General features: G+C 40.6%; 1 protein-coding gene across 1 annotated transcript in view; it reads right to left on the bottom strand.

Annotated features, from left to right (window-relative positions):
• MYRFL (myelin regulatory factor like) overlaps positions 1–214 on the bottom strand; it is a 76126-nt gene extending 75912 nt beyond the window's left edge. Inside the window, exon 1 of the mRNA XM_079142090.1 lies at positions 175–214. The gene's annotated coding sequence lies outside the window, so the exon portion shown is untranslated. The remainder of the gene's footprint in view (positions 1–174) is intronic.
• Positions 215–24131: the final 23917 nt, after the last annotated feature.

The raw sequence follows: 24131 nt of genomic DNA, 5'->3' as shown, positions 1-24131 counted from the left end.
TTAATTAAAAGATGGTCTAAGCCAAGAACACGGGCCTCGCCGTGGCCTATCTGCATCTCAACACTGCCATCTGCTGGAAAGGCTGCGGCTTGCCGTTCTCCACGTCACCGCTGGGGCCGCGCGCTGCTCTGAGGCTTCCTGCCGAGGTCTCTAAGTAAATATCTTGAGCTTTACCCAGAGACGTGGCACAAAAGCTGCTGATGGTGAGAACAACTTGTCCCCAGATGGGAAGACCCGGATTGGTCCAGGGCGGTGGCGGGATGACCGGCATTTGGGTAGCGGTTGTGGAAGCTGCCCTGGGTTCGGCCGGAGTCGCTCCCCGCAGAGGTGCTCAGCGGCGGGTGCGCGGGCAGCGTCCCAGGGGCAGCTGCTGAGAGGAGCGGAGCAGCCCGATTCCGCGCAGCCGCGGGCCTCAGGGTCCAGGAGCACGTGCCTGGGGGACGACACAAGCGAGGGCCTGGTTTTCTAGCTACTCAGTCCAAGAATAGGACAGCGCAAGAGGTGGAGGTGGATCGCACTCACCTTTGACCTGCGGAGGAGAGCATGGGTCTGATGTAGAATAGGGTGGGGTATCTGGGAGCTGCCGTTGCCTGAGGATTAGAGACATGGATTGCTTTTTTTTGTTTTGTTTTATGCTATTCCGTTATACTTTTGTCACTAACGGGAGGCAGCCCTCAGTGTACAGCACCCACGTGATGCTTCCAGATGAATCCGGGGGTTGAGGAGCAAAGCCCATCAGAACAGGCCCGAGACCCTGTGTCATGGCTATGCGACCCGGGCATTGAGTGCCAGCTTTTGTCCTCCCTAACTGTGTAGCCGTGAACAAGTACTTAGGTTCTCCAGGGCCCCACTTCCCCACCTACAAGACGGCAACGATTATCACACCTGCTTCACAGTGTGGTTGTGAGAATTGAAATAATGTCCTAAAGCCCATGACATAATGCCGGGAACACAGCGAGAGCTCAAGAAAATTTAATTAGCATCGTTGTTGTTCTGAACATGCTTACACCATAAAGAGGGCTGAGCACCCCATTTAGGCTAAGGCCATTTTTTGCAGCGGTTTTTCCATCTATGTGTGCCCTGAGAGATCTCAAAGTTTTTGGAAGGAGCTCAGAGGTTTTACAAAGGAACATTTTTTAAATGCCTGGTGGGAAGATGATTACTTTTTTCTGTTTTATGTATAAAGGTGCAAATACAATTTCATTTTAAGAATTGAGTACTACCACTAAAAACGTGTGAAAACCTCCAGTCCAAAAGACCTACAAGTTCCTTACAGTCAGAAACTCTGATTCTACCTCACACACAAACATCACCACCTCTACTTGATTCTCTTGCTTGAAGAGTTAGCTATATTGGTTTTCTCAGTGGATTAAGTTTCCAGTAAAATACAGAGAATTTGTTTTTACCATTTACTAGAAAAGTTATGTTGACTCCTCAAATTGGTTCCTTATAATTTATTTACTTCCTACTAATAAGGGATGAAAAAATATACATTTATTTCCTCTAAAAACGGCATCCAAATAAATGCAAAGTAAAACAGAAGCATAAACACAAAAGATCTAGAGAACTTGAGTAGAGACCACAGCAGACCATATTTCAGTGACATGATGGTAGATAGATAGGATGGATGGGAAATGAATTCGCAGAATGGAAAAACCAAAAAACAAGAATACCTGGAGATGTGGAAGTGCATAGGGAGTCAACCATAAGTAACCCAGTCAAACAGGACTCCCAAAAGCCCTGGACCCTAGAGCTACCTGGAGCCTCTTAATTAAGGGGTAAGAGTCAGAAAACTTGGTTGAAGTTTTAATTAAGAAACAATTGGGCCTTTAGATCTGCTTCCCCACCCATCACCCCATCACTCCAGCATAAATTGGAAAGGTTGATTCTCTGGAGAAATGGAACCAGGGACACTGTCGTGCAAGGTGTCCAGGCACAGCTGAATGCATTAAAAGGATGCATTAAAAAATCTAAGTGCAGTCAAGCACAGTGACGCACGCCTATAATCCCAGTGGCTTGGGAGGCTGAGGCAGGAGGATCACAAGTTCAAAGCCACTCTTAGCAATTTAGCGAGGCCCTAAGCAACTTAGCAAAACCCTGTCTCAAAATAAAAGATAAAAAGGGCTGGGGGTGTGGTTCAGTGGTTAAGTAGCCCTGGGTTCAATCCCTGATGCCACCAAAAACTAAAGAAAAAGAAAAAGATCTAAATGTAGAACTGTGAGACCCTTCCTCAATTCTGCTTTGAATGCATCCAAGCAGATTTCCCAAGAAAGAAATTGGAATACCATCCCCAAGAAAAAATTATTCAGGGAGGGAGGAAATATTTGAATTTACCAAGGAAATAGCTAGCCCTTATCTGAATGAAATCCATTCTTTGAGAATAATGGTGAGCATACAGAACTTCTTAAACAGGAACAAACAATAAAAGACCAGATATTTTCAGAAAGCCTTTAACACTAAAGACAGAGAATCAACAACTAGATAAAGAAGGAATGCAAAAGAATCACCAACTGCTGTGATATGACTGGTAAGCTCTTACCTGACCTGACCTTTGGGGTAGTGGGGGAGCAAAACAAAGACAATGGAAAGTGAACAAAAGCATTAAGATTCTGGAGAAGCACTGAAACTTAGAGGAAGGCCATGGCCAACAGTGAGTTACTGTTCACAGCTTTTCGCCTGAAGGCTAATCAACCTTAGAACACAGAGCAGAGAAAACATCAGTTAAAAACCTACAATTGTTCTGGCCCGAAGAATCAGAGGACAAAGTTTGGGACAGACTAGGCTGCTGAAAAGTGAAAGGGAAACCTTAGAAAAGAGAGGTTCAGAGAAAGGGAACCCAGATCCAGTGTATAAGTGCCCAAGTCTCTTGCAGACCCCTGAGCCATGGGTGTGTAGGAACTGAAATGTGGGCTACTTCCCAAGAGATAGCTTCCAGTTTGAGTCTAAGCAAAGCAGTGGCCTACTCAAAACAAGAAATCCACTCATCAGAGAAATATGAAAGAATCCCTGTGTTCCATGACAGCAATCAATGTTGATGGTTTTAAAATGGAGATGTTAAGATTTTACATCTTTTCCTTAGAGTTGACTCTCTTTTCCAAACTGCACCACAGCTGCTTTTTTATTTCATTATAATTTAGTCTTTTGCATGCTCAATGCATTTTAATATATTTAGAGAAATTTTGCAGTTCTTTTCAGAGAATTTGAAGGAAGAATTAATGATAGCTTCCTTCAAAACTAAGCACACTGTTAAAAACAAGGGTGATGATGAAGCTCAAGAAGAATGCTGTTGCTGGAGGTTGTTTCTGCTCTGCTGAGACCTCCTGGCTTCCAACCACTGGGTCGGCAAAGCACGTCAGGCTGTTTTGGCCTTTGTGCTCTGAATTTGTCTCCTAGGCCAAAGGTATTTCCATGAAATAGACAAACACCAGAGAGTGACAGGCACCATGGGTCACTCCTTGAGTGGCCAATACCCTCTCTAGCTTCTGCAAGAAATAATTGTCAAAATCAAGAGATTCTTAGCAGCTGACACAAAGTACAATAATTCTCCTTCTATACTACTTCCTCTTGGATGTACAACTTGGTTTTTTGTCTTCTGGGGGATGTATGGAGAAATAGTCTCCTGGGGTTGAATACTACACAAACCATAAGAGAAGGGTCCAAAAAAGTCTTTACCCTCCAGCTGGTTGAGTTTATATGTACACCCATGACATTCACGTGCTGCCCACAAAGCAGCCAGAATTTCTTTGGCTCAAAACCTTAACCAAGTACTGTATTGACTAAGGGCTTGGAATGCTCATGACTCTACTGTGCAGGACCCCACACAGTATTACAGCATGGTCCTCATGTCACTCTCCAATGTGACTGCTCACAATTTAACGTGCAATTCCAATTTCCTCCAATGACTCCCTAGTGCCTTCATACAACACCAACTTCTCTACAGCTCCTCTGCATCCCCCAGTGAACTCAGCTCAGCACAGGATCCACACAGAGCTGGAGCTTTAAAATGTATATGGCAATAAATATGCTACCTTACTCTTACGTGTCTTTTTCTTGCTGTAATGTTAAATTCTCTGCCACCATCTTTCTGTTCTCACTTGAGTGGCATGACAGCAGTGGAGTATCCAGGGTGAGGGGAAGGGAATGGCCCACCCAGGAGCAGGCCATAATACATTGTCTGTGGAGAATTTTAAAGCCAGACATAAGCCTATGAAGAGTCAGCCTATCACTATGCATCCATCTGGATGCCCTGCCAGGGCACACGGACCCCAGCACACTGCCCTTGGGATGCTATTGACAAGGAATCCATCTGTTTTACTCACCTTTGTACCTTATCCCTCAACACTAAAAACAGTTGTTATTGAAGATGTTCCTTCTAATTTTTCATAAGCAGGATATACCCCGACACAGATTTTCACATTAAGAACACATCTTAGTGTGTTTGTGTGTGTGTGTGTGTGTGCATGCACACTCCACAGTACCCAGAGGTGTATGGCAGGCACTCAACACTTGATCAAGCTTGGGTAGAGCTGGTACCCACCACCCTTAAGTTGAAATGGGAAAGGGTTTGGGCAGGAATGTCAGTGGATAAGGTAACCCAAGAAAAACCATTTAAGATAGGGCATCAGGAAACAAGACAGGAAAGATCTCACACCGCCCTCCAACCTTGTGTTGGCAAACTATAGAGCCCTGGCTCTCTTACCACCCTTTCTCTGCTGTCTTTAGACACCGAGAAACTTTCTGGAGAAGCTACTCGGAACCAGGCACCCTGCTAACTCTTGCACATGTGATCTTATCTCCTCTCTTCAACCCCCATGTGAAAAGGTAGTGTTATTGTCCCTACTCCACAGGGACTGAGACCCAGGCTAAGAGAGGTTCAGTAATTTACTCAAGATTATCCATCTGGTAAGTAGTCACACTGGATTCAGGGGGTCCACCACCAGCATTTACCCCCTAAATATCAGGATGTTTTAAATGCAGGCCATCCTAATTCAATTAATTATTTCAGGTTGTTTTGCTTTGCACAAATATTCTTAGAACGAAGGTGTACAGGGTCATGTGTTGGCCCAGTCTTCCGCTTGCTACATCAGTTTGAACCCAGGAGTCGAGCCAGTCAATGAACTCAGCCGTTAACAAGGTCTTCTCACAGAACAACAGGTACCTCATGTCTTCTTGCAACATCCCGCGGAAGGGCTTCTCAGCCCTGCTCCAGAGGCAGCAGAGTTGAGATGTGCAGCTGGTAACCAGCTCCTAATTCTTTTTTTGCCATCCAACCCCAATAAGTCAAGTTCTAGGTAAAACCCTAATATTAGATGCTTCCACTCATTCATTAGAATGAAATAAAATGAAACCTAGAGTAGATTCCTTCATGACCTCCTGTGTGTCTAAGTACCCCCTTCTTATGAAGTCGCCTGTTAAACATCCTCCCCACAGGGAACTCAGTGCCCTCGGCTGCTCCCTCTTACTCCGTAAGTAAGGCCTCAGCCAACCTAAAGCTCATTAGGATATCAACCCCCATCCAGCACACTTACACAAACCAAACTACTAATTACATCTGTGCCACACATGGTTTCTGTCATTGACGGTGGTCCCATAAGATTATACCTCCTAGTGACATCAGAGCCACCTACGATGCTCAAATTTTTCTGTGCATGGTTTGTGTAAGTATGCCCCATGATGTTCCCACAATGAAGACATCTCCTAACAATGCACTTCTTGGAAGGCATCCCCACGGTTGAATGATGCATGACTGTATCGACTTGGAACTTGAGAGGTGGTGGGGAGGGAGGCGTGTTTATGTGACTTAATGCAGAGCTTCTCAGATCCTAATGTGGATATGAAACCCACAGGAATTCTGTCAAGAATGTTGATTCTGATTCAGTGTTTCTGTATGGGGCCTGAGATGCCACAATTTCAGCTCCCAAGTAGTGCCCGTGCCACTGCTCTCTGGCTCCCACTTTGAGTACAGGAAGGTGAACTCTGGACATTTCTTTTTTCAAAGAAATGAAACCTGTCTAGGATATTTGCTAGCCTTTTTTCCCAGAATCTTCCTTCCTCTACACACCACACACGCGCACACACACACACACACACACACACACACAGCTCGTGTATTTTCATGACAACCTCTGGAGTTTCATGCTGCGCTTACATTTCTTGCTCCCTCTCCTCAAGCAGCACTCCACACCTGGACATGTCCCAGGATATCCCATGAGCACAGCTCACCTGTGTACCTAGTAGGCTAACCTAGAAAATCAGAGAGGCCCTCAGCCTGCTCCTCTAGACAATTGAGGAGATAAAAGTTAGGGCAATTTGCAGAAACTTTCACATGCTGATAGGACTGGCCCCAACTCTGCATGCCAATTTGATTTTCACAGAAGAATGAGAAAGTCCTAAGCAGCATATCTCAACCTCATACATGGATACTTGCCTACCAAAAGGGGTCTGTGGATAAATAAATTTGAGGAATGATGAATACCATTTCCCTTCTCCAGGTTCTCATTAGCACATCAAAAGCTCTGAGAAGTGCTTCTGAAAAAACAAAAAGATGCTCATTTAACTCGGTTTAAGTCAGTGACTCACAAGTTTGTTTATTGATCATGGAAATGTACTTTCTTTCCTCACAACTTCTCCTGGAACAAGTTTCTTATAGAGCATTTAGAGGAAAATTTGCTTTACAGAACCAATAATTCTCCTTTTTAATATATTTAAGATCTGAAAAATCTGCCTGTGACATTCAAACCAGCTCTTGGTAATTTTATAGCCTAGTGGTCTCTTAGATCATTTAGATAAGGAGCTGTCCCTGACATTGTTTAAAAGCACAAAACATAGGCAATTTAGTACAAGGTAAGTAGCTGAGGATTTAGTAAGCCCAGGTTGGAATCAGCTTGGCTACCCCAGGCAAAGAACAAGAAAAACCTGGTCATTGGATCAACTGAGAGAAATCCCACCCACCTGCCTAAAGAGCCTGGTATGGGGGAAAAAAAAGAAAGAAATACTCAGAATGCACAGTGTTTGTGCAGGTTGTGATGCTCACTGAACCAGCCAGCGTCCCTGCGGCAGGGACTAGACCTGTTTCTGCTTGTTCCCACAGATGTACTGCAGCCAGCCCCACCTCCCTGCCTGCACCTGAGCACTTACCAAGTAGTGACAGGTTATCTGATCAGAGGGACTTTAACAACCATGAACTCTGACAATCTTTACGAAACTGAGGCTCAGATCTATTCTGAATCACACCCTTTGAAAGATCATTTTAGACACTATTAAAATATTTCCCTGGGAATGATACTGATCGAATTATATTGTTATACCATGTACATGAATGCATATGTAACAACAAATCCTGGTATGTATCACTAAAATGCACTAATAAAAATATGGAAAAGGTATAACAAAATATATTTCCCTGTGGTTCACATTTCTTCAAAACATTCCCTAAAATATCAATTAATCTACAAGCTATATGTAGGAGAGGGGGCATGCGTTCCAGAGCCAGGAAGATTTTTTTTATCCCAGTTTCTTACTTATTAACCTATGGAGTCTCACTTAACTTCTCAGACTCCTCCTCTGTAAAATATACATAATAAATTTAATATTATAAACACAATATCTATTTGGCTGCTTTGTTAAGAGAAGGAAATACGTAACATCAAATATGTGGTTAAATAAATGAATATATAAAGTACAAAGAACAATGCCCCTCACTTAGTAAATGCTCAACAATATTAATGTTCTTCTCTACATCACCTCCAATGTGCCCCCTCAAACCACCTCCAAAGATAAGGAGGAAATCCTCTGGGGCAAACTAAATCTGGAACTCAGTAGCAACAGGGAAGCCTGTAAATAGGTATCTCTGGTCCTGCAGGAAGGACTAATATTACCAAGGACTGTTATCACCATCGCCGTTGCCCACCTGAATTCATACCAGCTGCTTGGACAGAGCCAACAATATGAGGGTAAGTGCAGGGATATTCGGTGTCTGAGTTCAGCCCATGGAGTTCTTGAACCAAAGAGCTGGCTCAGAATATGATCTCAGATGCTTGGCAACACACTAGCTCTGAAGGGCGTGTGTGTAACTTACCTGCTTACAAAATGTTGAGGCTCTCTTCTTCCCAGAGTCTGTTGGCAAGGATGTTTCCATTGGCAAAGAGTAGTAAGAGTAGGTATTAGAAATATCCACAAATAGGTTTCCCCTGACTATTGAGATTCTGGCCTGATTTCACTCTCTGTCTTGGCAGGGCAGGGACGTGTGTAGTCACGCCAAAGTGGGCTCAGTGACAGAATAGAGACGGCAATGGCAGAGGAGGGCCAGTGAACTCGAAGACAGCTCAATTGAAATTATCCAATATGAACAAAAGAAAGGAAAAATTGAAAATATGAAGTGAACCTCAGAAAATTGTGTACAATATCAAAAGATCTGACATTTGGATTGTTGGAGTCCTAGAAGGAGAAAAGAAATACATTGGTACAGAAAAATAGATATGAGGAAATAATAGTTGAAAACTTTCCAGATGTAATGAAAAGTAAGAGTTTACAGTTTCAAAATCTCAAACAGTACACTTTCAAAGAACACCATGCTTATACTCAGACAGACACATCACAATCATACTGGTGAAAATCAAAGAAAAAGAAAATATCTAGCAGCTAGAAAAAATGACATGTTATGTACAAGGGAACAATGATTCAAATAATTGCCTATTTCTCATCCAAAATCATAGAGGCCTGGAGATAGTGGGTCAATCTTTCAGAAGTGCTCAAAAGAAAAAGTTATTGATCAAGATTTCTATACCTGGAAAGAATATTCTTTAAGAATGAAAGTAAAATAAATACATTTTCATGGGAAGAAAACTAAAAGAACCCATTGCCAACAGATCCAACATAAATGAAAGGCTAAAGGGGCTCTTAGAGTGGAAAGCAGACAACACCAGAAACGATAATAGAGCTTCCCAAATAAAGAGGACCAACAAAAATGATAAATGCTCAGGTCACTATAATAAACTACTTTTCTTCTGAAATTTTTTAATGTATGTATGAGTGTAGAAAGCAAAAATTATTGTCTAAAATTTTTAAATGTATGTAGCTGCAATACACTCGTATAAAACTCAGATGTGCAGCTTAAGTCAAACAGAAATAAAAATGTACAGTGTCAATTAGCAAAGAATAGTCTCCTATTAAGAACCAAGTCTCCACCTCTAGAAACGGAAAAAAGAAAAGCAAACTAAACTCAAAGCAAGCAGAAGGAAGATAATAATGAATATAAGAATGGAAGTTAGTGAAACTGAAAGCAAACACAGTAGACAAAATCAATGAATCCAAAAGCTGATTATTTGAAAAGAGCAATAAAATTGATAAATGAATAGCCAAGTATACAAAAAAATGCTCAACATTGCTAATCATCAAAGAAATACAAATTAAACCACAATGATATACTATCTCATCCTAGTTAGAATAGCTATTATCAAAAAATAATAATAATAATAATGAGTGGTAGCAAGTAGGTAGAGAAAGGGGAATTCAAACACTATGGGTCCAATGTTACTACAGCCATTATGGAAAACAATATGAAAGTTCCGCAAAAACTAGGAATAGGTCTACCATATGATCTAGCAATCCCACCACTGGGTACATAACCAAAGGAGATGAAATCGGTATTTCAAAAAGATCAGTACTCTTGCATTTAAGGCAGCACTATCTACAGTAGCCAAGACGATGGAATCACGTAGTCAAACCTCAGTGTCCATCAGTGGAAGAAGGAACAAGGAAAATGTAGGGAGATACATGCTACATTGTGTGTGTACATATAATACATTATATGTACATAAAACATCACACATATACACATTGTGTATATATGTGTGTGTGTATATATATATTTAAACAAAAACTAATTCAAAATGAATCACAGAAACCTCTAAAACTCTTAGAAAAATAAGAGAAAATCTGAAGGACTTAGATCAGGCAAACTCCATATTTCTTAGATCTAAAGCACAAATCATATAAGAAAAATTCTATAAACTAGACATTATCAAAGTTAAAACTTTTGCTCTGAAAAAACAAAGACACTGTTAAGAGAATGAGAACATAAGTGACAGACTGGCAGTAAGTACCCACGAATCACATATCTAATAAAATTCTTAGATCTGGAATAAATTTTAAATTTTCTCAACCAAAAGATAAGAAAAAACTCTAACTTTTCTTAAAATGGACAAGAGATTTGAATAGAAACTTAACCAAAGAAAATATTTGAATGGCAAATAGGCACATGAAATGATACCCAACCTCAGTAATCATTAGGAACTTGCAAATTAAAACACAATGAGATGCCACTAGAAACCTGTTAGGATGACTGTATTAAATTTTTTTCAATTGAAAATATGAAGAACTAACGATGGAAAGAAGCAACTAGATATCTCATCCATGACTAACGATAATACAATAGTTATGGTCACTCTAAAAATTTTGGCAAGTTTTACAGTTAAAGTTAACATATGAATGATCATGTACTGTAGCATTCATTATGACAAAGCAGTCCTTATTCTAAGTATTTACTCTAGAGAAATGTAAACTTTTGATGATACAAAAATCTTTACATGAATGTTTATGAAAGCATTATTTATCATTACCAAAAAGTAGAAATAATCAAAATGTCCTTGACAGGGTGAATGGATAAGCAAATTCTTTCCTAGCAATAAACAGGAATGAACTACTGATAAAAGACCATATGTTGATTGAGAGACGGAAGATCCAAAAGGTTACATACTGTATGTTTCATTTATGTGACATCCTGGAGAAAAGTAGAACTATAGGGACAAAGAACAATTCAGAGGTTACCAAGGGTTAGGGTAGAAAGTTCAATGACAAAAGGGAAAAGGAAAAGAAATTTTACCAGTGAGGATACTGTTCTATGTCCTGATTGGAATAGTTGTTATGTGACTCTATGAATTTGTCAAAACTTACAGAATTATAGACAAAAGTAATTGAGTTTAACTGTGTCTAAATTAAGAATAAAAAAGAAAAGATGGAATAACCATGTTATAGGGCAGTATCCAGGGTGCAGTGACAATCCCAGCAACTCAGGAGGCTGAGGCAGGAGGATTGCAAGTTTGAGGCCAGCCTGGGCAACTTAGGAAAAGAGAGAAAGAGAGAGAGAGAGAGAAGGGAAGGGAATGAAGGCAGAAACCTATGAAATAGAAAACAGAAAAATCAAGAATATAAATTTATTCTGGTTCTTTAAAAGCTAAGAAAATTGATAAACCTCCTCCAGATTGGTAGAGAAAAAGAAAGACACAAACTACTGATATTAAGAATAAGAGGATCATCACCACATTAAAATATATAAGAACTTTGTGCCCGTGACATATTCATCAGACAAATTCATTGAAAGACACCTAAGCTGACAACTACCAGTTAATAACCTGAAACGTCCCTTATCCCAAAGATATCAAATCTGTTGCAAGGCAGGGATTGGAGGGAGCAGGGGGAACTTCCCACAAAGAAAGCTCCAGGCCTCCCTGGTGAAGTCTGCCAAAGAAGATTGATATCATAACAGAAAATTGGTATTGTATAATAATTAGGAGAAATAATATCAATCCTACCCAAGCTCTTTAGGAAAAACAGAAGAGGAGGGAACATTCCCAGTTCATTTAATTATTTCATAATTTTTTTAAAACATTACAGGGAGAGCAGTGCTCTCGTTACTTACAAGGCCCCCAAATCAAAGTCACCGCCCAAGAACTCTTCCAGCAGACTCGTGTCCAGGGCTGGGCTCTCCAGAGTGCCATTGGCCCCCTGAGCTGCAAAGGCAAATTGAAAATCTTAAGAGCAATGAAGATTTCAGAATGACAGCTAAAGGCTTAGGACAAGCTCATACCCCATATAAGCAACTGCATATAAGCAACTGCATAGTGTACTGCATTTATTGAGAATGTGGTCTGTCTTTCTTCCTTTTAAATATTTCCTTCAGAAATCTCTTTAGATGCCACCCTCCTCCAGCAAGTCTTCTGGATTCTCAGGCTGGTATAGGTGCCCCTTTTACATGGCATCCAAAACACTGAATGCTTTACCTTAAGTACTGTAAAATGGCATGCTTACTATAGTGATACAACCACGTCAGGGTTCGTAGCAGCACAATTTGCAACAGCCAATTTATGGACTCAGCTCAGATACTCATCGATAGATGAATGGATTAAGAAATTGTGGTTTATATACATAACAGTTTTACTCAGTCATACACAAGAATGAAATTAGGGCATCTGTGGGTAAATGGATGGAAATGGAAGTCATGCTAGGTGAAATAAGTTGGTCTCAGAAAACCAAGGGTCAAATGTTTCCTCTCATATGTGGACGTTAGAACAAAATAAGAACATGAAGGTTGTGATGGAGGGAGGGATTGGAAATCATAAAGAGATAGGGAAGATCAGCGGAGTGGCAGAAGGAAATAGAGAGAGAGGAGGGATGGCTAAGGGAAGGAAATCCAGAATTTAACAAAATCACAATACGTGCATATATAAATATACTACAGGGAATTTCACCTTTATGTATTTGTAGAAAGCACAAATAAATAAATAAATGAGCAAAAGGAAGACTAGTAGAGTCTAGGAAGGAGATTGGGGAGGAGAATATACAAGGGAAAGGGGAATATAGAGACTGAAATAGAGTAAATGAAATTCCATGCATGTATGATTTTGTCAAAATGAACCCAATGACTATGTATAAATATAATACTCTAATTTAAAAAATTGTGTGCTTGTGTTTCTCTCTCTTATTCTCCCTGCCCCCCAATTCTACAAGAGTATTTTTTTTCTTATTGTATCCAGAAGGATCCACGGCATGAAAGAGACAAGCAGTAAAAGATTTGGGAGAAGGATGGATGGATGGACAGACAAACAGCTATATGACTGGTTTATTCGTTGAACAAATTATTTTGTTATCCTCAACAAAAGGTTAAATATCTTACTTCACTTTTTAGACCTCTTAAAATAACATGCCACAGTTCTGTCCTTTTTCTTAATTTGGAAAAGTGAAAATAAATGGGTTGGTTTCTGTCTGATTATAATATATATTGTTAGAATGTTCAAAGAATCTAAAATATAACGTAGAAATATATATTACAAAGAAGACAAAACCATCTTTATTTGCTGATACCATAACTTTATACCGAGCAAACCAGATAAACAACTGACAATTAGAAATGATCAGAAAATTAAATAGATCAGTTGATTAAAATTAAATGTGAAAACTGATGCTATACATAACTAATAATCAGCCAATGGTTTAGATGGACATAATGGGGGGGGGGCAGCACTCCATTCAAAATAACGAAAGTATGAAATATTTAAATATATATAGGGCCAATTTTTTAACTAAAAAAAAAAAAAATAACTCCATGAAGGACTCTTAAAGAAATTTAAATAAATGGAGAGCCCTACATTGTTCTTGGATTGAAAAGCTCAATATTTCAAAGCCTTTCACATTGATTTGTGTCCCGCCTAAATTGAATAATCCCCACATTTAAATAATTCTCTGAAGTATTTAAACTTTTGAAAAATACTTGCACAAAAATGGCCAGAAAAATGACGGAGGAGAGATGAGTACTGAGATACACAAATGGACGCAGCAAAGGAACGCAAATCCAAGATAGAGAAATGCTCCTTATGTGTATGACACGCAGAATTTGAGTGCATATTATGTATACACTTTGACCAGTAAGAAAATGGGGAAAATTGGCTAGGCATTTAGGTGAGAAACCTGATTCATTTTCTTACTTCAACATCAAATTTCAGATAGATCAAAAATTTCAATGTGAAAATAAAATTATGGAAAGAAAAATAGTGATCTCAAGATAAGGCTTTTCCAATAATGGCATGAAAACCAGAAACAATAAAAAAAGATGGAGAAATTTCACTTTATATGTTTTTTGAGGAAAAAGGAATGTTTAACATTTTATTTTGAATTAATTTTAAACCTATGGAGAAGCTATAAGAAAACAAACGAATTCACATATACTGTTCACCAAGATTCGCCAGTTATTATTGCACTACGTTGCTCTCTCTCCCTCCCTCACACACATGCACATATATAAACACATACATATACACCCTCCTATCATACCTCTCTGAATCATTGAAAATATGTTATTACCTTTATCCCTGAATGTTTCAGTGTGTGTTTCCAAGTACAAAAGCATTACTTTCACAACCATAATTCAATTATAAAAAGCAGGACTCTTAACACTGGTACAGTTTTATTTACTTTCAAATTTTTTTATTTGTTCTTTTTAGTTATACATGACAGAAGAATATATTTTGACATATCATTCATACATGGAGTGTAACTTCCCATTTTTGTGGTTGCACCTGATATGGAGTTGCACTGGTCATGTATTCATATATGAACACAGGAAAGTTATGTCCAATTCATTCTACTGTCTTTCCATTCCCATTTCCCTGTTCTTCCCCAGACTCCACCCTGTCCAATCTGGTGAACCTCCCCTCTACTCCCTACCTATTGTGAGTCAGCATCCAAATATCAGAGAGAACATTCGGCCTTTGGTTTTTTGGGACTGGCTTATTTCACTTATTCTCCAGTTCCATCCATTTGTTGTAAAATGCCATAATTTCATTCTTCTTTATGGCTGAGCAATCTTCCATCATGTGATACAGTTTTATTTTATAACTCACATTTGATATTCAAATTTTCCCTATTGTCCCAAGAATGTTGTCTATACCTTTGATAATGTTGTTTAAGAAAGAATCTAATCCAGGATAACAATGCATTCAGTTGCCATGACTTTTTAGATTTTTTAAAAGATGTTTTATAAAATTTTACTTTAGTCTACCTCATCTTTTCTCATGGTTACATTCAAGTTACGTGTGTTTAGCAAGACTATTACACAAGTGATACCATGTCCTTCTCAGTGACTTACATCAGGAGGAGAATGATATCTCATTCTTGATGTTAATATTGATCCCTTGTTTACAGTACTGTCCGCCAGCTTTCTCCACTGTACTGTACATTACCTTTTGTAATGTGTGGAAAAAGTCTTTGAAAGGGTGAAAAATATTTTGTTTCTCATCATAATTATTACCCAATAGGTTTAGCACACTTTGATTATCATAACACAAGGAAGAAAAAGACAAACTATAAAATATATTCAATATGTATGAAAAAGTTCAAAATCTTTCATATATAAAATGTTCTTTGAACAAAACCATCAACACCTCCAATAGAAAAACAGTACAGAATGTTAAAGGGCAGTTTACAAAATAAGGAATCTTAAATTTTACTAAGGAACAGAATTTAAAAGATCAGAAAAATATTTTTTGCCTACCAAATTGACCCATATTCCAAGAACTACTAAAATCCACTGGTAATGACAATAGAAATAAGAAATCCCTCTGTGCACTGCTTGCTGATAGGAGCATAAATTAACCTGAGAGTAGTTTAGTATGTTTCTAAATATCTTAATGTGCATATTTATATTAACCAGCATTCTACTTCTTTAAATTTGCTCTAAAGGAGAAGTCACATAATTTTTTTTTAAAAAAGTGTGCAGAAAAATACTCATATTTATAACATCAGAAGATTGGGAATACATGCCTGTGAATACAGAATTGACATTCTTGGGGCGATCCAAGATGGTGGACTAGAGGGTGACTGCATCTAAAGTCGCTCCAGAACCCAGGATTCAAGAAGGGGAGGCATTGAGAGACTCGGACTAAAATAGAGCCACGGGAGCCAGCCACAAGTCCCCAAGCCATCGGAGACCTCCGACCTGCAAGCAGCCTCTGGGACCAGGACAGGGCAGCCAGAGACCTCTCCGGGCAACCCTGCTCCCTCTGGCCGCAGGCTTTTACCACGGGTGAGCCAAGATGGCAGACTAGAGGGTGACTGCATCTCCAGTCTCTCCAGAACCCAGGATTCAAGAAGGGGAGGCATTGAGAGACTCGGACTAAAATAGATCAATGCGGCGAGACTCTCCCACCTGGTGAAGCTCAGCCAGGACAGCAGGCCTGGATTCGGGCGGCTTATTAGAGTAGGGCAAGGTAGTTAGAGTCTTCCCCAGGCCGCCCTGCGCACTCCAGCGGTGGGCTCCTCCCACAGGGCCAGATTCTCCAGCTTCTCGGAGCAGGCCCCCCAGTGAGAGCCTTTCTGCACAGAACCAGCTCCAAGTCCCAGAGCCAGCGCGGTGAGCTCCAGCCTCCAGGTTGCTTCAGGGAACAGGACAGGGCAGCCAGGGACTTCCCCAAGCAGCCCGGCTCCTTCAGCGGGAAGCGCCTTTCTAGGCTAGCTTCTCGGAGCAGACCGCCCAGTGAGAGCCTTTCTACACAGACCCAGCCACAAGTCCCCAAGCCAGCGGAGACCTTCGACCTGCAAGCAGCCTCTGGGACCAGGACAGGGCAGCCAGAGACCTCTCCAGGCGGACCTGACCCTCCGGCGACAGGCTTTTTCCACGGGGCAATCCAAGATGGCAGACTAGAGGGGTGACTGCATCTCCAGTCGCTCCAGAAACCAGGATTCAAGAAGGGGAGGCATTGAGAGAATCGGACTAAAATAGAGCCACAGGGTGAGTCTCCCCCACCCAGTGAAGCTCGGCCCGGGAGGCAGGCCTGGATTCGGGTGGTTTATTAGAGTAGGGCACGGCAGCTAGAGTCTTCTCCAGGCAGCCCTGGGCACTCCAGCGGTGGGCTCCTCCCACACAGCCAGCTTCTCGGAGCAGGCCCCCCAGTGAGAGCCTGTCTACACAGAGCCAGCTCCAAGTCCTGGAACCAGTAGCGGGTTAGGGACAGCTTTCTTCGGAAGCACTGCATTATCAAGTTACTCCAAGACTTCAGGCTACTGAAGGCTGGGAGGTGATATACTGGAAATCTACAGGGACACTATAAGCCAATAGAAGAATTCTGCAATATCACAGAGTCCCACTGACATCTGACCAATATGAGAAAAAAGAGAAGAAAATGTCCCAAACAAACTTAGATACTATATCAATAAAACCCAATGACAGCACAGCAGAAGAAATGTCAGAAAGGGAGTTCAGAATGTACATAATTAAAACAATCAGAGAAGCAAACAAGGAGATGAAAGAGCAAATGTAGGCATTAAATGATCGCACCAATCAACAGTTAAAAGAGCAAATACGGGAAGCAAGAAATCATTTCAATAAAGAGTTAGAGATACTAAAAAAAAAACCAACAGAAATCCTTGAAATGAAGGAAACAATAAACCAAGTTAAAAACTCCATAGAAAGCATATCCAGTAGGATAGAACACCTGGAAGACAGAACCTCAGACACTGAAGACAAAATATTTAATCTTGAAAACAAAGTTGACCAAACAGAGAAGATGGTAAGAAATCATGAACAGAATCTACAAGAATTATGGGATATCATGAAAAGGCCAAATTTAAGAATTATTGGGATTGAGGAAGGCTTAGAGAAACAAACTAAAGGAATGAACAATTTCTTCAGTGAAATAATATCAGAAAATTTCCCAAATCTGAAGAATGAAATGGAAAACCAAGTACAAGAGGCTTATAGGACTCCAAATATACAAAATTACAACAGACCTACACCAAGGCACATTATTATGAAAATACCTAACATACAAAATAAAGACAGAATTTTAAAGGCCACGAGAGAAAAGAATCAAATTACATTCAGGGGGAAACCAATAAGAATATCAACAGATTTTTCAATCGAGACCCTAAAAGCTAGAAGGGCCTGGAACAACATTTACCAAGCCCTGAAAGAAAATGGATGCCAACCAAGAATCTTATACCCAGCAAAACTTACTTTCAGATTTGACGATGAAATAAGACCCTTCCATGATAAATAAAAGCTAAAGGAATTTACAAAAAGAAAGTCAGCATTACAGAACATTCTTAGCAAAATATTCCATGAGGAAGAGATGAAAAACAACGATGCAAATCAGCAACAGGAGAAACTAGCCTAGAGGAATAGCCAAATAAAGGAGAAACAAAATCATGTCAAAAAGCAAAAATGAGTCAAATGACTGGGAATACAAATCATATCACAATAATAACCCTGAATGTTAATGGCCTGAACTCATCAATCAAAAGACATAGACTGGCAGATTGGATTAAAAAGAAAATCCAACAATATGCTGCCTGCAAGAGACGCATCTCACAGAAAGAGATACCCATAGACTAAAGGGGAAAGGATGGGAAAAAACATACCATGCACATGGACACAGCAAAAAAGCTGGAGTATCCATCCTCATTTCAGATAATGTGGACTTCAACCCAAAACTAGTCAGAAGGGATAAAGAAGGACATTACATACTGCTTAAGGGAAGCATAAATCAGCAAGACATAACAATCATAAATATCTATGCCCCGAACATTGGCTCATCCATGTACGTCAAACAAATCCTTCTCAATTCCAGAAATCAAATAGACCACAACACGATAACACTAGGCGATTTTAACACACCTCTCTCACCGCTGGATAGATCGTCCAAACAAAAATTGCATAAAGAAACCGTAGATCTCAATAACACAGTCAACAATTTAGACTTAACCGACTTATATAGAATATACCATCCAACAAAGAAAAAATACACTTTCTTCTCAGCAGAACATGGATCCTTCTCTAAAATAGACCATGTTTTATGCCACAAAGCTACTGTTAGCAAATACAAGAAGATAGAGATACTACTTTGTACTCTATCAGAGCATAATGGAATGAAATTAGAAATAAATGACAGAATAAAAAACAGAAACTTCTCCAATACTTGGAGATTAAATAATACACTATAATATGATGAATGGATAACAGAAGACATCAGGAGGGAAATTTAAAAATGCTTAGAAGTAAACAAGAACAAAGACACATCATATCAAAATCTCTGGGACACTATGAAAGCAGTACTTAGAAGAAGATTTATTTCATGGGGCGCATTCAACAAAAGAAGTAGAAATCAACAAATAAACTACTTAACACTACAGCTCAAAGCCCTAGAAAAAGAGGAGCAGACCAACACCAAAAGTAGTAGAAGATAGGAAATAGTTAAAATCAGAGCCAAAATCAACGAAATTGAAACAAAAGAAACAATTGGAAAAATTAACAAAATAAATAGTTGGTTCTTTGAAAAAATAAACAAAATTGATAAACCCTTAGCCACACTAACAAAGAGAAAGAGGGAGAAAACTCAAATTACTAAAATTCGGAATGAACAAGGAAATATCACAACAGACACGAGGGAAATACAAAACATAATTAGAAGCTATTTTGAAAATCTATACTCCAACAAAACAGAAAACCTCGAAGACATCAACAAGTTTCTAGAGACATATGAATTACCTAAACTGAATGAGGACATACACAACTTAAATAAATCAATTTCAAGCAATGAAATAGAAGAAGTCATCAAAAGCCTACCAACAAAGAAAAGTACGGGACCAGATGGGTTCTCAGTCGAGTTCTACAAAACCTTTAAAGAAGAGTTCATTCCAATACTCCTCAAAGTATTCCATGAAATAGAAGAGGAGGGAACCCTCCCAAACTCATTCTATGAAGCCAATATCACCCTGATACCTAAACCACACAGAGACACTTCGAGGAAAGAAAATTTCAGACCAATATCCTTAATGAACATCGATGCAAGAATTCTCAACAAAATTTTAGCAAATTGCATACAAAAATATATTAAAAAAATAGTGCACCACAATCAAGTGGGTTTTATACCAGGGATGCAAGGTTGGTTCAACATCTGGAAATCAATAAATGTCATTCACCATATGAACAGACTAAAAGTTCAGAATCACATGATTATTTCAATAGATGCAGAAAAAGCATTCGATAAAATACAGCATCCCTTCATGCTCAAAACACTAGAAAAAATTGGGGTAGTGGGAACATTCCTTAACATTGTAAAGGCCATCTACACTAAGCCCATGGTCAATATCATTCTAAATGGTGAAAAACTGAAAGCATTCCCCCTAAAAACTGGAACAAGGCAAAGATGTCCTCTTTCATCACTTCTATTCAACATTGTTCTTGAGACTATAGCCAGAGCAATTAGACAAACCAAAGAAATTGAAGGGATACGAATTGGAAAAGAAGAACTCAAACTATCCCTGTTCGCTGATGACATGATTATATATTTAGAGGAACCTGGAAATTCCACCAGAAAACTTTTAGAACTCATAAGTGAATTCAGTAAAGTAGCAGGTTACAAGATCAATGCTCATAAATCCAATGCATTTTTATACATAAGTGATGAATCTTCAGAAAGAGAAATTAGGAAAACTACCCCATTCACAATAGCCTCGAAAAAAATAAAATACTTGGGAATCAATCTCACAAAAGAGGTGAAAGACCTCTACAATGAGAACTTCAGAACACTAAAGAAAGAAATTAAAGAACACCTTAGAAGATGGAAAGATCTCCCATGTTCTTGGATAGGCAGAATTAATATTGTCAAAATGGCCATACTACCAAAAGTGCTACACAGATTCAATGCAATTCCAATTAAAATCCCAATGATGTACCTTACAGAAATAGAGCAAGCAATCATGAAATTCATCTGGAAGAATAACAAACCCAGAATAGTAAAGCAATTCTCAGTAGAAAGAGCGAAGCAGGGGGGTTTCAAGATCGCGGCCTAGAGGGTGGCTGCATTTCATGTTGCTCCAGGACTCAGGATTCAAAAGAGGAGATATTGAGACACTTGGGACCAACTCAAAGCAGCCGGGTGACTCTCTCCTGTTGGGGAGGCGTTCCGGATGGGACAGTAGTCCCGGAACTCAGGGAACTTTGTGAAGTAGAGCTGCCAGTGAGACGCCCCTCCCCCAGCTGGAGCAGTGAACTCGGACAACTGGGAACATCGGAGAGGAGGCCGCTCAGCACAGCGCTGGGACTCAGAGCAACCACTGGAGCTCCGGAGGCTGCCTAGGAGAGGAGCGGCGAGGAGAGCTGTGTGGACTCAGAACACCGGGGCCTGCCCTGACGAGGAGGAGGAGGAGCGTGGCCACTTGGATTCGGAGTGACTGCACCAGAGCTACAGGCGTTTGCCAGAGGAGAAGCCCCGCGGCGAGCTTTTTGGACTTAGAGCAACGCTTCTGAACACCGGGGCCTGCCCTGAGGACAAAGAGGAGGAGGAGCGTGGCCACTTGGATTCGGGGTGACTACACCAGAGCTACAGGCGGTTGCCAGAGGAGGGGCTGCGTGGCGAGCTGTTTGGACTCAGACCACTTCTGAACACCAGGGCCTGCCCGGAGGAGGAGGAGGAGGAGGAGGAGGAGCACGGCGGGTCATTTGGACTCGCAGTGACTGCATTAGAGCTCCAGGCAGCTGCTCAGAGGAGGCGGCGATTGGTGAGTTGTTTGGACTTAAAGTGACAGCTCCTGAACACAGGGGGGCTGCCTGGAGGAGAAGCGTGGTGGGATGCTTGGTCTCGAGTGGCCGCACCAGAGTTCCGGGCGGTTGCCCAGAGGACGCGTGCAGCGGGTCACGTGGATTCAGAGCCACTCAGAGCGACCGCTCCCGAATACCCGGGGGGTTATCTGAAGAAGGAGGAGGAACGGGGAGGGTCACTTCAACTCGGAGTGATTGATTGCCCAGGGCTACGGGTGGTTGGTGGGAGGAGGAGGCACGCAGTGAGTTGCTTGGATTCCTAGTGACCGTACCGGAATACTGGGCAGCTGTCTGGAGGAAGAGGCGTGTGGCGGGTCTCTGGGACTCAGAGCGATTGTACGGGGCCCCAGGTGGCTACTCAGAGGAGGGGCCGCATAGCCAGGCGATTAGGTGCAGAGCAGGGTCCCAGGATCTAGAAGGCTTCTGGGTGGAAGAGTCACACAGAGAAAGGCTTAGGGGCGGAGCGAAGGTTCCAGGACTGTGGGCAGATTCTCTGAGGAGGGGCAGCCTAAGGAGATTCATCTGCAAAGGGTGAGGCTCCCAGGCCCAGGAGGTAGGGCCGGGCCCCTGGGAACTTTGCAGAGGAAGGCAGCCCAGCCCAGGTGGTAGCTGTAAATTGAGGGGAACCTCTAGGAGGGAACTGACCAGCGAGACCTCCCCACCAGGTGAGTCTTCCCTGCCGGGTGAGGTTTCCCCACAGGCATGGTAAAACCAGAGACTCCGGCCCAAACAGGCCTTGCCTCAGTCCGCAGCCTAGTTCCCCTTTGGATGACCATTGGTCAACAAGCGGAGGCACCTCTGCCCACTAGCAGGGAATATACCCCACCTGAAGGCCACCACTCCTAGACAGGCAGCTTCCTTGTGGAGCACCGCATTATCAACTTCCTCCAAGACTTCAGCCTACTGAAGGCTAAGGGGGGATATACATAGAAATCTTCAAGGACATTGTAAGTCAATAGAGGAAATCTGCAATATCTCAGCAGTCCACTGATACCTGAACGATATGAGAAAACAAGGAAAGAAAATGCTGCAAACAAATCTAGATGTTACATCAATAAAACCCAATGACAGCATGGCAGAAGAAAAGACAGAAAAGGAGTTCAGAATGTACATAATTAAAATGATCAGAGAAGCAAACGATGAAAGAGCAAATGCATGCACTGAATGATGAGATGAAAGAGCAAATGCAGGCATTGAATGATCGCACCAATCGACAATTAAAAGAGCAAATACAGGAAGCAAAAGATCATTTCAATAAAGAGTTAGAGATATTGAAAAAAAACCAAACAGAAATCCTTGACATGAAGGAAACAATAAACCAAATTAAGAACTCCATAGAAAGCATATCCAGTAGGATAGAACACCTGGAAGACAGAACCTCAGACATTGAAGACAAAATATTTAACTTTGAAAACAAAGTTGAACAAACAGAGAAGATGGTAAGAAACCATGAACAGAATCTACAAGAACTATGGGATATCATGAAAAGGCCAAATTTAAGAATTATTGGGATTGAGGAAGGCCTAGAGAAACAAGCCAAAGGAATGAACAATTTATTCAATGAAATAATATCAGAAAATTTCCCAAATCTGAAGAATGAAATGGAAAATCAAGTTCAAGAGGCTTATAGGACTCCAAATACACAAAATTACAACAGACCCACACCAAGGCACATTATAATGGAAATACCTAACATACAAAATAAAGAGAGAATTTTAAAGGCTGTGAGAGAAAAGAACCAAATTACTTTCAGGGGGAAACCAATACGCATATCAGCAGATTTTTCAATCCAGACCCTAAAAGCTAGAAGGGCCTGGAACAACATTTACCAAGCCCTGAAAGAAAATGGATGCCAACCAAGAATCTTATACCCAGCAAAACTTACCTTCAAATTTGACGATGAAATCAAATCCTTCCATGATAAACAAAAGCTAAAAGAATTTACAAAAAGAAAGCCAGCATTACAAAACATTCTCAGCAAAATATTCCATGAGGAAGAGATGAAAAACAAAGAAGCAAATCAGCAAAGGGAGGAATTATCCTAAAGGAATTGTCAAATAAAGGAGGAAACAAGTTGTGTCAAACAAATAAATAAATAAAATTTAAAAAATGAACCAAATGACCGGGAAACCAAATCATATCTCAATAATAACCCTGAATGTTAATGGCCTGAATTCATCAATCAAAAGACATAGACTGGCAGATTGGATAAAAAAGAAAGATCCAACAATATGTTGCCTGCAAGAGACTCACCTCATAGAAAAAGATACCCATAGACTAAAGGTGAAAGGATGGGGAAAAACATACCATGCACATGGACTCAGCAAAAAAGCTGGAGTATCCATCCTCATTTCAGATAATGTGGACTTCAAGCCAAAGTTAGTCAGAAGGGATAAAGAAGGTCATTTCATACTGCTTAAGGGATGCATAAATCAGCAAGATATAACAATCATAAACATCTATGCCCCAAACAGTGGCTCATCCATGTATGTCAAACAAATCCTTCTCAATTTCAGAAACCAAATAGACCATAACACAATAATACTAGGTGATTTTAACACGCCTCTCTCACCACTGGACAGATCTTCCAGACAAAAATTGAACAAAGAAACCATAGACCTCAATAACTCAATCAATAATTTAGACTTAACGGACATTTATAGAATATACCATCCAACCAAGAGCAAATACACTTTCTTCTCAGCAGCACATGGATCCTTCTCTAAAATAGACCATATATTATGCCACAAAGCTAATGTTA

This window comes from Sciurus vulgaris (assembly GCF_902686455.1).
Source record: "Sciurus vulgaris genome assembly, chromosome: 5".
In the NCBI taxonomy this organism is placed as follows: Eukaryota; Metazoa; Chordata; class Mammalia; order Rodentia; family Sciuridae; genus Sciurus; species Sciurus vulgaris.
The sequence above is the reverse complement of the archived record's forward strand: the minus strand, read 5'-3'. Positions and strand labels throughout refer to the sequence as shown.